Source organism: Rhipicephalus sanguineus, unplaced genomic scaffold, assembly GCF_013339695.2.
Source record: "Rhipicephalus sanguineus isolate Rsan-2018 unplaced genomic scaffold, BIME_Rsan_1.4 Seq1408, whole genome shotgun sequence".
NCBI classification, from domain to species: Eukaryota; Metazoa; Arthropoda; class Arachnida; order Ixodida; family Ixodidae; genus Rhipicephalus; species Rhipicephalus sanguineus.
Window position 1 is genome coordinate 3,951 of NW_023614603.1, and position 10,994 is coordinate 14,944.

Below are 10,994 nucleotides of genomic sequence, written 5' to 3' on the forward strand. Positions count from 1 at the left end.
TTAACGCGTAAACATTGTAGGTCTACTATGCCCTAAAAAATGTGGGCGCACGATAAAAACGACCATCCCTCCGCCCGTCCTCCTGTAACGTAACACGTTACGCAGCAGTCCGTGTCTTAATTCTCCCATTTCTTTCGCGTATAGCCTAGCCTTATGGACGACTCACCCGTTATGGATGACCCGCCAACTAAGCCATACGTATTACGTTATCTTTAGGACTAAGTTTCACTTAATTCGGGGTTTTACGTTATGTTAGAATACTTCCTCACTTCGATGAGCCCTCTGTTGAAGCGGTCAGCTACATTCCCATTCATAAACGAAAAACTTTGCCGCATTGACAGCACTGGACGCCACACTGCACCCTTACTCAAAGCAAAGCGTGCCTAACGTCCTGTACAGTCGGCACACATTCGTCGCCTCAGCATTCCTGCATATGCAGATCGGCACGAAAGGCCAATAACAGAAAGCTGACCACGTGCTCTTTTTACGGCTGGGGCAGCTCGCCGCATTAGGCGCTGAGCAACTGAGAAAAGGGGGCGATTGCGCGATTCCAACGCAGCGGGAACTCCGAACTGCGAAGGAGCCCCGAGCTGCGGTCTCTCTCGCGCGCAAGGGGAATGCTTTATGGCGCTGTATCGCTGACGCGACAATGTTCTCCCACGCTTGGCCGAGCCGCGAGTTCGACACGTAAACGCGTAGTAGCTCAACGAACGTGGTAGGGCGGGAGCCAGGGGGGGGGGGGGGGTGTCTGAAAGAGGGACGAGGTTCTGCCAGCCAACGTATCGGACGCGATACGCTCGCTTTGGAAGGACGGGCCAGTGCACTCGATTGCGCCCATTCGGTATGCTCTCCCTTAGCGCCTCGCAGCGTGCATGTGGTGCTGTGGTGTGGCTAGACGCACGTTATTTATTTATTTTATTTTTCTGCTCTGGCAGAAGTAACAGTCAGGAACGCGGGTCGCGTTCGACGGTGTGGCCGTTCCCTTTCGCATCCACTCTCTTCTGAACGAAGCCGTCTCCTCGCGCTAACGGGAATGCTGGAAGTGCATTCTGCTTGCGCTTTCTGAAAAGAGAGCGCCGAGGGATCGAACGGAACCGCTTGAGACCCAAGTTCTTGCTTTTTTTCCTCTCTCGGGCCTGAGGCTGGAGCACCGTCGACTTGTTCACTAGGAACTGTGGCTCGTTTTCCCTGGCAAGAAGAATTGAAAAGGAACAGATGTAACTTTCTGGGAGTCAGTAAAAGCTTTACAGCGCGCATATCAATCGCACCAACTTGCACTGTCGGTCAAGACCACGACACGCCTAAATTTCCTATCGGCACAACTGCTGTGGGGATTGCTGCGTGAATAATCGGACGAGATTCATGTACCCATATTTATGCCGAGCTGTATTACAGAAATGCGTGACACTTGTTACCTGCTAGTTTCGCCACCTTTGACGTTTTTGTATGACATTGCAAGCAGTCTTTTTCAAGCGAAGCTTCTATTGCCTCCCAAACAACAAAAAGCTTTGCCGCCTGCGAATGTACACAAATGCTGATGTAAGTACACAAATGAGGCTCTAGAAAGTGCGCCAATCACATGTGTATTTCTATGCGCCGTTATCCATTAATTGGTGCTCAATTGACCCTGAGCTTGTCGATGATCAGGCCTTTCTGGTACGGCAATCTGACTCTTTATAGCGGCTATTGAGGCGACCGGTCATTTCACGTCACCACAGTTCACTGTTGCCCGGATATGAACGCATGACCGTCGTTGTTGTCTGTAGCAGCGGAAGTGTTGCGCTGCGAATTCACAGTGTGGAGGAAGGAAACAGTTAGGAGGGAGCATTGAGCAATGTGATAGGCAGAAAGAAGTAATAAAAGAAGAGGATCAAGCCGGGCACGCACACACCAAGCTTCGCTTGCCCCCATTTTCCTGATAGGAAAGAGATCCTGAAATTTTTAAAGCTTATGTTAGACCTTTTCGATTATTGCAGATATGCTAGTTAGGTGAGATATTTGCATATATGCGGAAAACTCGCTTCTCTGAATACTTGTATTTGCTTTCTGTGATTTTGTAATTCGTATCCTTCAGCTTCGGAACGTAAAAGTTCTGAGAACCTCGTAAACTAAGGCGTGTAAAAACTCGCCTTTCTTGTTTCTCTGATATATTGCCATCTATTTGTATGCGTTGTAGAAATTGAATACGTGTTGTACTAACTTATATATTAAGGGCCTGAACCCACTAGCGAAAGAAGCCCGCTGCGCGCCGCCGGTAGAAAAACGCTCGTGCGCGAAGGTGGTCTCGTCCAGCTCTCGGCGAGCCCATTCCTCCCTCCAAGGGCACACTTTTTTTTTTTTTTTTTTGGGGGGGGGGAGCACTTTGCGCGGCCTTCTTCTGCGACGTTAAATCTGGACGATGGCGTAATATTCTTTAGTCTGACAGATGATGATGATGAAATAAACTTTTAATTGCCAAAACAGTGTGACAGGTTGGTTATTTAAAAGAGATTGTCTTTTTCTGCTATACTACGGGCAGTCGCGCAGAACCTGTCGATTCGCTTCGTCATACTTCGTCAGACTTGGCAGTGGCGACGACGCCGGTATTCGTTGCTCTGATACTGAAGTCTTCTTTGCTGCAGATTGCCTCTGCGCAGCCGCAATTTCGCGCCACGTCAGCATCGGCCGAGGCTTAGTCATCTGACACGCTTCTCGGCACGCATCGACAACAGGTGGCGTGGCACTCATCGGCGGCGCTTGCTATCTGCAACGGAGGCCTGACGTCACCCTTGCTGAGGCTACAAAAGGAGCCTCGTTGTGCTTGCTGGTTTCACTTGGCAGTGGCGACGACGCCGGTATTCGTTGCTCTGATACTGAAGTCTTCTTTGCTGCAGATTGCCTCTGCGCAGCCGCAATTTCGCGCCACGTCAGCATCGGCCGAGGCTTAGTCATCTGACACGCTTCTCGGCACGCATCGACAACAGGTGGCGTGGCACTCATCGGCGGCGCTTGCTATCTGCAACGGAGGCCTGACGTCACCCTTGCTGAGGCTACAAAAGGAGCCTCGTTGTGCTTGCTGGTTTCACTTGGCAGTGGCGACGACGCCGGTATTCGTTGCTCTGATACTGAAGTCTTCTTTGCTGCAGGTTAGTCCTGGGCATCTTTTGCAATTTTTACATTTGTTTTATTTTTCGTCGCTGCTGCCAAGTGAGTGCATCATCTTGTAACAATGTCAAAGGAACTTGCTCGAGTGAAAGACGAAATCTTTCAGAAATTAAAGGATGAACTCAAGTTAGAAATGAAATCGTCACGCGAAGTGTATGAAAGGGACCTGCGTAATGAAATTCGTGATCTGAAAAATGAGCAGCGGAACATGACGGAGAGCATCGAATTTGCGCACAGAGAAATTGACGATTTGAAAAAGAGACTTGACACTGAAATTGCAAGAAATACGCAGCTTTTGAAGGACAACCAGGAAGTCAATGCAAAGTGCGCTTCCCTGGAGCGAAAGAATGGCGAACTCGAGAACCAGATTGTTCATCTTGAGCAATATTCTCGAAATGCCAATCTCGAAATTCAGGGAGTCGTTAAGACTGACAATGAGAGCATTATAGCCATTTTGTCAACTATCGGAAATGCTATTGATGAACCGATCAGCGAGTGTGACATCGAGGCTTGTCATCGCGTCCCCACACGTAATCCGGATTAAACTAACATCATGTGCAATTCAAGTCCCGGTCTAAGCGCGACAGGACACTAAGGAAAGCAAGGAAAGCCCCGGCTCACTAACAATAGCCTAGGACTTAATCATTCAGTGCTATCTATATAAACGAACCATCTTTGTCCTACACTAAAGAGGCTTCTCAGTATGGCTATCAGGCGTAAGAAAGATTGCCAGTGGAGATCCGTCTGGACCCACAATGGAAAGATTTTTGCCAGGCAGTCAGATACTTCTAACGCAATAGCCCTCACTTGTGAAGACGACCCTCACTAAGATACAATCGGTTGTAGTCCGAACTTTTTATTTTTTTTTGTTGTGTGTACAGTTCCATCTTTCAAAATGCACTATCACGATTTTGCATTGCCCCATGAAATTCTTCCGTATTCTGCTGCGCACAGTTCTGTTTTGCATATCAACGCACGCTCTGCCCTTTCTAAGTATGATAAGATTGCTTATTTCCTAGACCAATTTTCTTTTCGCTATGGTATTTTTATGCTTACGGAAACATGGTACTATGACGGCTGTGCGATGCTCCATCTTAATGGATACAAAAACTTCTTCATCAATCGCAGTAATCGTAGGGGTGGTGGTGTCGCTATTTACGCGAAGCTTCTAGAGAATATGATGTAATATCAGATTACACTTGCAGCACCAATGATTACGAGATACTTACACTAAAGCAAAACTCCGACGTTGTGGCTGTTGTGTATCGCCCCCCAAATGGGAATTTTGGACAGTTTATGAACTTTTTTGAGAAATTTTTGCATTTCGTATCAACTAATAATCTCAAACTAGTTTGCGGTGGAGATTTTAACGTTAATATTCTTGAAACCAACTCCTACGTCCAAGATTTCAACAACACTATATGTTCAGTAGGGTTTAAGAATATAATCACTACGCCGACACGCATTACCGAAAACACTTCATCGACACTAGACTTGTTCATTACTAACGCGGAAACTACAGTATTGAGTGCAGGAACTATATCATCAGCCATAAGTGACCACTGCCCAATTTTCATGTTTTTCTTAACACCCAAAACTCATAAAAATAGTCGAAAGGACGTAATCACGATGCAGTATGTATCGGACGATGCTTTACGTTTATTTAAACGCGATATTAGTGCTCAGGATTGGTCTTTTATATGCAAAATTAAGAATGTGCACGTCGCATACTCGACGTTTATTGAAACATTTTCCCAAATTTATGCCGTACACTTTCCATTCAGATCTTTTAAACCATCAAAAAGAATAAGAAAACCTTGGGTCACGCCAGCTCACAAGAAAGCTATTAATAAAAAAATCAATTATTTCACACCTTCTTGCGTACAAGAATGTCCTCAGATCTGAAAGATTTTAAAACTTTCAGAAATAAACTTAATGCCGAGCTTAAATCAGCAAAGATAGCATATTATCAGCAACTCTTCTCTGATATTAAAAAGCAACAACCAGAAGTCGTGTGGAAAACGTTAAATAAGGTTCTGGGCCGTGAAAACAAATCGGAGGCGCCCCTAAAGCTAAGGCTTGATAACCGTGAAATTGCCGGACAGGCGCTTGCGGATCATTTCAACCAAGTTTTTTTAGAACATGCCTTGCCAGGTACTGATCTAGAGGTTATCCGACCGACTATAAATTGCCCAGCTGGTAGCTTCGCTTTGCACGATATAAGTGAAGCGGATGTTTCTCGAACATTTATAGGTCTAAGGAACAGCAAGGCTTTAGATATAGATAACTTGCAGATAAAGCCTATAAAATACGTTATAGAACACCTCACACCTGTCCTCGCTTACATATTTAATCTCGCTATCCAGTTAGGTGAATTTCCTGATGCAATGAAAAAATCTAAGGTTTCTGTAATTTACAAAGGTGGTAATAAGAATGACGCGAAAAATTATAGACCGATATCTGTGATTCCAGTTTTTCGAAAGGCTTAGAAAAAATATTGTTTTCTCGACTGACTAACTTCTTTGACAAAATACATTTGCTTTCTGACGCACAGTTCGGTTTTAGGAAAGGGCGTTCCACTGAAACAGCTTTATTAACTCTGAAAGAGTGTGTGCTACATAACATTGAAAATAAGCTTCTAACTCTCGGTCTCTTCGTTGATTATAGTAAGGCTTTCGATTCACTGAACCATAACATCCTTCTACTAAAACTATCAGATTACGGGGTTCGTGGTAAGCAGCTCGAATTATTCCGTTCATATCTCACAAGCAGGATGGTCAGTGTGTGGGTATTGGCAATTTATCGCTCATCACCCCTTCTTGTCTAAAACAGGCGTGCCGCAAGTAGTATTTTGGGTCCTCTTTTTCTTTAACGTATATATTAACGATATAGTCAGTATTGATGCAAGCTCAAAATTTATTGTATATGCGGATGACAGCACTATCCTGCTCTCTGGCCCTGATGAAAAAGCTCTAGCGTCAAAGTGTAATCACGTCCTTGAAAAACTAGTATTCTGGTCACATTCTAACTGCCTTAAAATTAATCCAACTAAAACCAAAGTACTCTTTTTCCGTGCCAAAAATAAATCAATTAAGTTAGAGCAAGTTATTTACTGCGACGGACACATGATTGAAGTTGTTAATGAATATAAAATTCTTGGCGTTACATTTAACTCGAATCTCTCATGGGACACTCACGTTGACAATTTGTGCAAAAAGCTTTCAGTGAGCACAGGAGCTATGTCGCGTTGTCGCACTATTCTTCCACTGCAAGTGAAAATACAAATTTATCATGCACTCTTCGCATCGCATATTAATTATTGCAGTTTGGTATGGCTGACCACTACACAACGAAACATTGCGAGAATTTCACATATTACAAAAGAAAGCTGTTCGCAACATCGCCAATATTGATTACTTGTCTTCCACAGAACATTATTTCGAGTCGTACAACATCATGAAAATAAATCAGATGTATGCATTTCGTATTATGCGTTCATTTTATGTGTCTTCGCCCGCTATCAAGCATTTTATCACCTCAATTGCATCGCTTCAGCAGTACAGCAATCCTCGCACACGCTCCACTGACTTATGGTTAATACCACGTTTCCGTACCTTTTATAAACTGCAGTCCTTAAAACACAACCTGCCATCAATTCTTAATCGATACAAAGATATAGGGAAACCCACGTTAACTTCACTACGTCAAATAATTTTAAAATCATCAATATGAGTACTTCATCATTAAGCAACAAGCAAAAACAATTTCTAATGAAATATATACATTATGTTCGGCATAATTTAGTAGCTAACTCGCTCAGTCTTCATTTGTGCTTGAATATTTTTTTTCATGTTGTTGTTTCATGCAATATTTTTTTTATATATTGTGTGCATCTATATGTGCATGCATGCATGTTTCATATATGTGCAGTGAATATTTTTCTATGTATCGTACATGTGTATCTAAATTTGTACAGATGCGTATATGTGCATATGTATGCATGCGCATGTGTTTATATAGATGCAAACTGTGGGTATTTTTCCCTTTTTCAATATGTTTTTTTCTTCTTTTGTATAATTAAGCTACATTTCAGTATCACCTTTAGTCCTATATTTATTACTGTAACGTTGCTGTTTTCTATTTAAAAACAATGCTGTTCAACGTTTTGTTGGCTATTCACATATTTCGCTGTTAACTATGCTGATGCCATATTACTTCAACGATGTTAGCTACTGACATGTTTTCTGTTCAAGATTTAGTATGTGCACCAAGGACGGGCGCCACGTGTGCCTCGATGTCAAGCCCTGCCTTGTGTTTTTTGGTTTCCGGGCCTCTGTCAAGCTGCAGACCGCAGCTTTTAGCCCTGGAACCCATTCCAAATGTATTTGGAAAAAATAAAGAATTTGAATTTGAATTTGAATCCCACCAGCCACTCTGCGCACTCGAAAAATATAAACTGCCCACTCGTAAAAAAGTCAGCACACTAACAGAAAGAGATAAAATTTACCGAGTGAATACTTAAAACTCACAGGGTCCTTATGCGCCCGCCTCAGTCGACTCGAAGGTGAATAAGCTATCTCACTTTTTTTTATTCAATCGAAATATTGAACCTCGTGCGCCCCCATCCAAAAACTTTCTGTAACTAACGTGGTTTTTCAAAGCCACGATGGACGCACCTCACCTTGTTTGCATTGCCTCTGTCATTTGCCCACCTTCGACCAATCAATGAAATGCATGTGATGACGTCATTGTGACGTCATGATGACGTGGTAATGACGCCACATATTTTGGGAATGTGTGACGTCATCGCGTCATAATCATTTTTTTTTTCGTCACTCGCGTTGACGGCGTGACGGGGGACGGCGGTCAATTTCACCGTTTGATAAGGCATCTAAGGCTTTCGCCTTAATAAACAACAGAAAACTGCCAAAGTCGAAAAGAACGTGGGCTATGAAGAAATCGGGAGGAGTAAGAATAGGAGTGTTTTGTGGTTCAGAACACATTGTGTTTCCACCATTGAATAATTTTTTCTCCTCGTTCTGCAGATGTCCCTCTGTAGCAATGGCATCTGCCACCTGCCCGATATGCTGACACAGTTGAAACGCACGAAGAGGGAGACCTCACTAAACCGCAAGCGGAGGGGTTTGGTCAGTTACGTGAAAAAGAAAAACAAGAAAAGGAAGGACAAAAAGAGGAAGAAGAAAGAAGAGAAGAAAAAGAGAAAGGAGCAACAAGATAGGGAGAAGTCTTCGTAAATGCACGGTGCGGCCCATCAGGCGCTTTGGATTGGTTAAGGGAGCGTGGGCAGAGAACACTTTAACAACGGTTTCTTGGCTGTCATATTGGTACGGAATGTATAGGAACCACCGGCCTCCTTTCACGGCATTGTATCGCGTATACGGTGGCTTAGATTCTGCTCCTGTTGCGCAGCAGAATGACGCGATGTCATTTTTAACTCGACGCCTCGCATATTCCGTAATTATATCAGACAAAGTTGCAGAACTACACTGTGAGTACATTCCCAGACATTTACAGAATGAAGTAGTTTTTGTTTGAAAGAAAATAGCCGTTTTCTTTTAAAGAAAACCACCATGTGAGGCACAAGCACACCAACAATTGGCACTATTTCTGGCCTTTCATGCATGGTCAGCTTATGCGCAAGACCTGCTGCTGTTACTACTTTTCGCTTTGTGCATTTTCCAGCGTTGAGATGAACACCAGATTTCCTTTTTGTTGTTTCCTCAGAAAACAAAGGACACGCGTTACATATGTCGTTCTTCTTATGCGGCATTTAGTTTACGTGCACTGCAAAACGTGAATATCAATAAAAAAATTGCTACGTTCGGGGACTCGTGCATCAACTGTGTGCCTTCTGCCACAACTGCATTCAAGTTCGTGACTTTTCTCCATTAGGCACTCAAAGAAAATAACATATAACACCTACGGCAGAGTATATCAAATGTTGTGACGCTTGGTATATTGTGTGTTCAGATAACAACGTCGGTGCATGTCTGCTGAGCCCCTTTATTGTCGCTGGAAAAAGAAAAATTCACTGTCCGAGTCTCCAGGGCCACGAAACCGATCTAAGTTTTGCGAGAAAAAGATTTACCTTAGTCAAAAGCTTTCGGAAGTCTTCACTCAACCGAACCGCTTTTTGCGAATTGCGCGAAAATGGCATTTTGACGAGATTCTACTATACAACTGTTGCAGCTGTCAGTCTCAAATTTTTCATGGCATACTATGAGTAACGTGCGTTTAAAATGTCGTCATCTTACAGTTTTGTTGCAGATATTTTATTAAAAATGCTCACGAATACGGCACGTTGCTCAATAATGCACTAACTTAATACTTTTTCGCTCCGCGTCTATACTCAGAATTTACAAAACTTCCAGAGTGCTGCCACACACTAGTTTTAACAATTGTGCTAAATATGATTGCCGAGAATGATGTCAAAGGGAAACCAAAAATGCATAAGTGAAAGAATAGCTCTAAAAATGCATTAGTTTCAAATGCAATTAAAAAACACCAGTTCGATTTCTTTAGACTCCCCAGAATTAAAGGCAAGCGCGGGCTCGAACTTAATCCAGGGGGCGGAAACTCCCTAAACCTCCATGGGACGCGCTCTCGCATGCTGATACGCCGCGGCAGCGCCGATTACACCACTGGTGGCTGCCGGGTATCTACTATAATTAACAAACATAAAAATTTTTCATGACGTTCACTGGTGAGGTCAGCAAATAGAGGGAAAGGGCGCGAAATCGAGATGAGGAGGGTTACCACGGAAGCCCTCCTTTCCCGCTTTGCATGCAAGCGGAATGTGTTCACGCAATCTTGCAGGTCCGCTGGCCACTCGGCGGCGCGGCCATTCGTTAAATTTAGTTAACCGTCTTTTTAATTTTGTTCGTGTGTTGTGAAGTGGACAAACTAAAGCTGACCGATTTCTCAATAAGACAAAACTCGATCGACAAAAGTAAAATTTAAATCTTTTTTTTAAATCACACGTTTCGTACTAAAAAAGAAACAGAGACATACACGTAGTGTGAAAGTGTCAATCTGTAAAAGAAGCTTTAATTTACAACTGAAATATGCACATACTGAGCAAACGTTGAACCCAGGATACCCAAATCAATGCGAATGCTATTAACAATCACGAGCAGGCCACGTCGTACTTGACTCAATCACGCCTGTCATGACTGTGCACATATTTTCTTACGGAACTTGATCACCAAACAAGACAGAAGTTCAGGGTAGATGGAGCCTTGAAGCGATGAGAAATCGTTGAAAAAGGAATGCCGCCGGAGACATTGTTTCGACCAGTTGACTTGTCTTCGTCAGGGCAGCAGCATTGCCTTGACGAAGAAAAGACTGCTTTTCGAAACGTTGGCTCCAGCGACATTCCTTGTTAAACGAATTCTGAAAGCATCAGTGTGTCCATTACATGTATTTCAGTGTGAGTATTCGAAGTAAAGGCCCACTAAGTTTCAAATGGCTACATGCATTTCCATGAACAGGAAGGAGCCTATAATTACTTCACATCATTTGAACTACATGGCAAAAGTAAAAGATGAACAAACTCTGTCGCCGAACACGCATTTAAGCTTTTCATTAACGTATTTTGCCGGCCACAGGTAGGAAGTCGTCATGACGAATCAGACTAGGACAATGCGCTCATGTCAGTCCAATCAGGCTTGCAGAGAGCTAGATTTACTGATGTATTCATGCAAAATGAATACCTGCTCAAATAATGGACCCAAATGCTTCTGCACACCCGTTGTCATTAGGAAACCGACAAAAAACCGTCGCGGTACTGGAAATCCATGGGTTAACAACCAGAGAGCCGCGCAACACAT

At 43.4% G+C, this 10,994-nt stretch overlaps 1 long non-coding RNA gene across 1 annotated transcript; it reads left to right on the forward strand.

The window, feature by feature from the left end:
• Window positions 1-2,589: 2,589 nt before the first annotated feature.
• On the forward strand, window positions 2,590-8,519 carry LOC125756563 (uncharacterized). Its single transcript, XR_007414601.1, has 2 exons — window positions 2,590-3,125; window positions 8,190-8,519. It is a non-coding gene; the product is annotated as an uncharacterized LOC125756563 (long non-coding RNA).
• The last annotated feature ends 2,475 nt before the right edge of the window (window positions 8,520-10,994 follow it).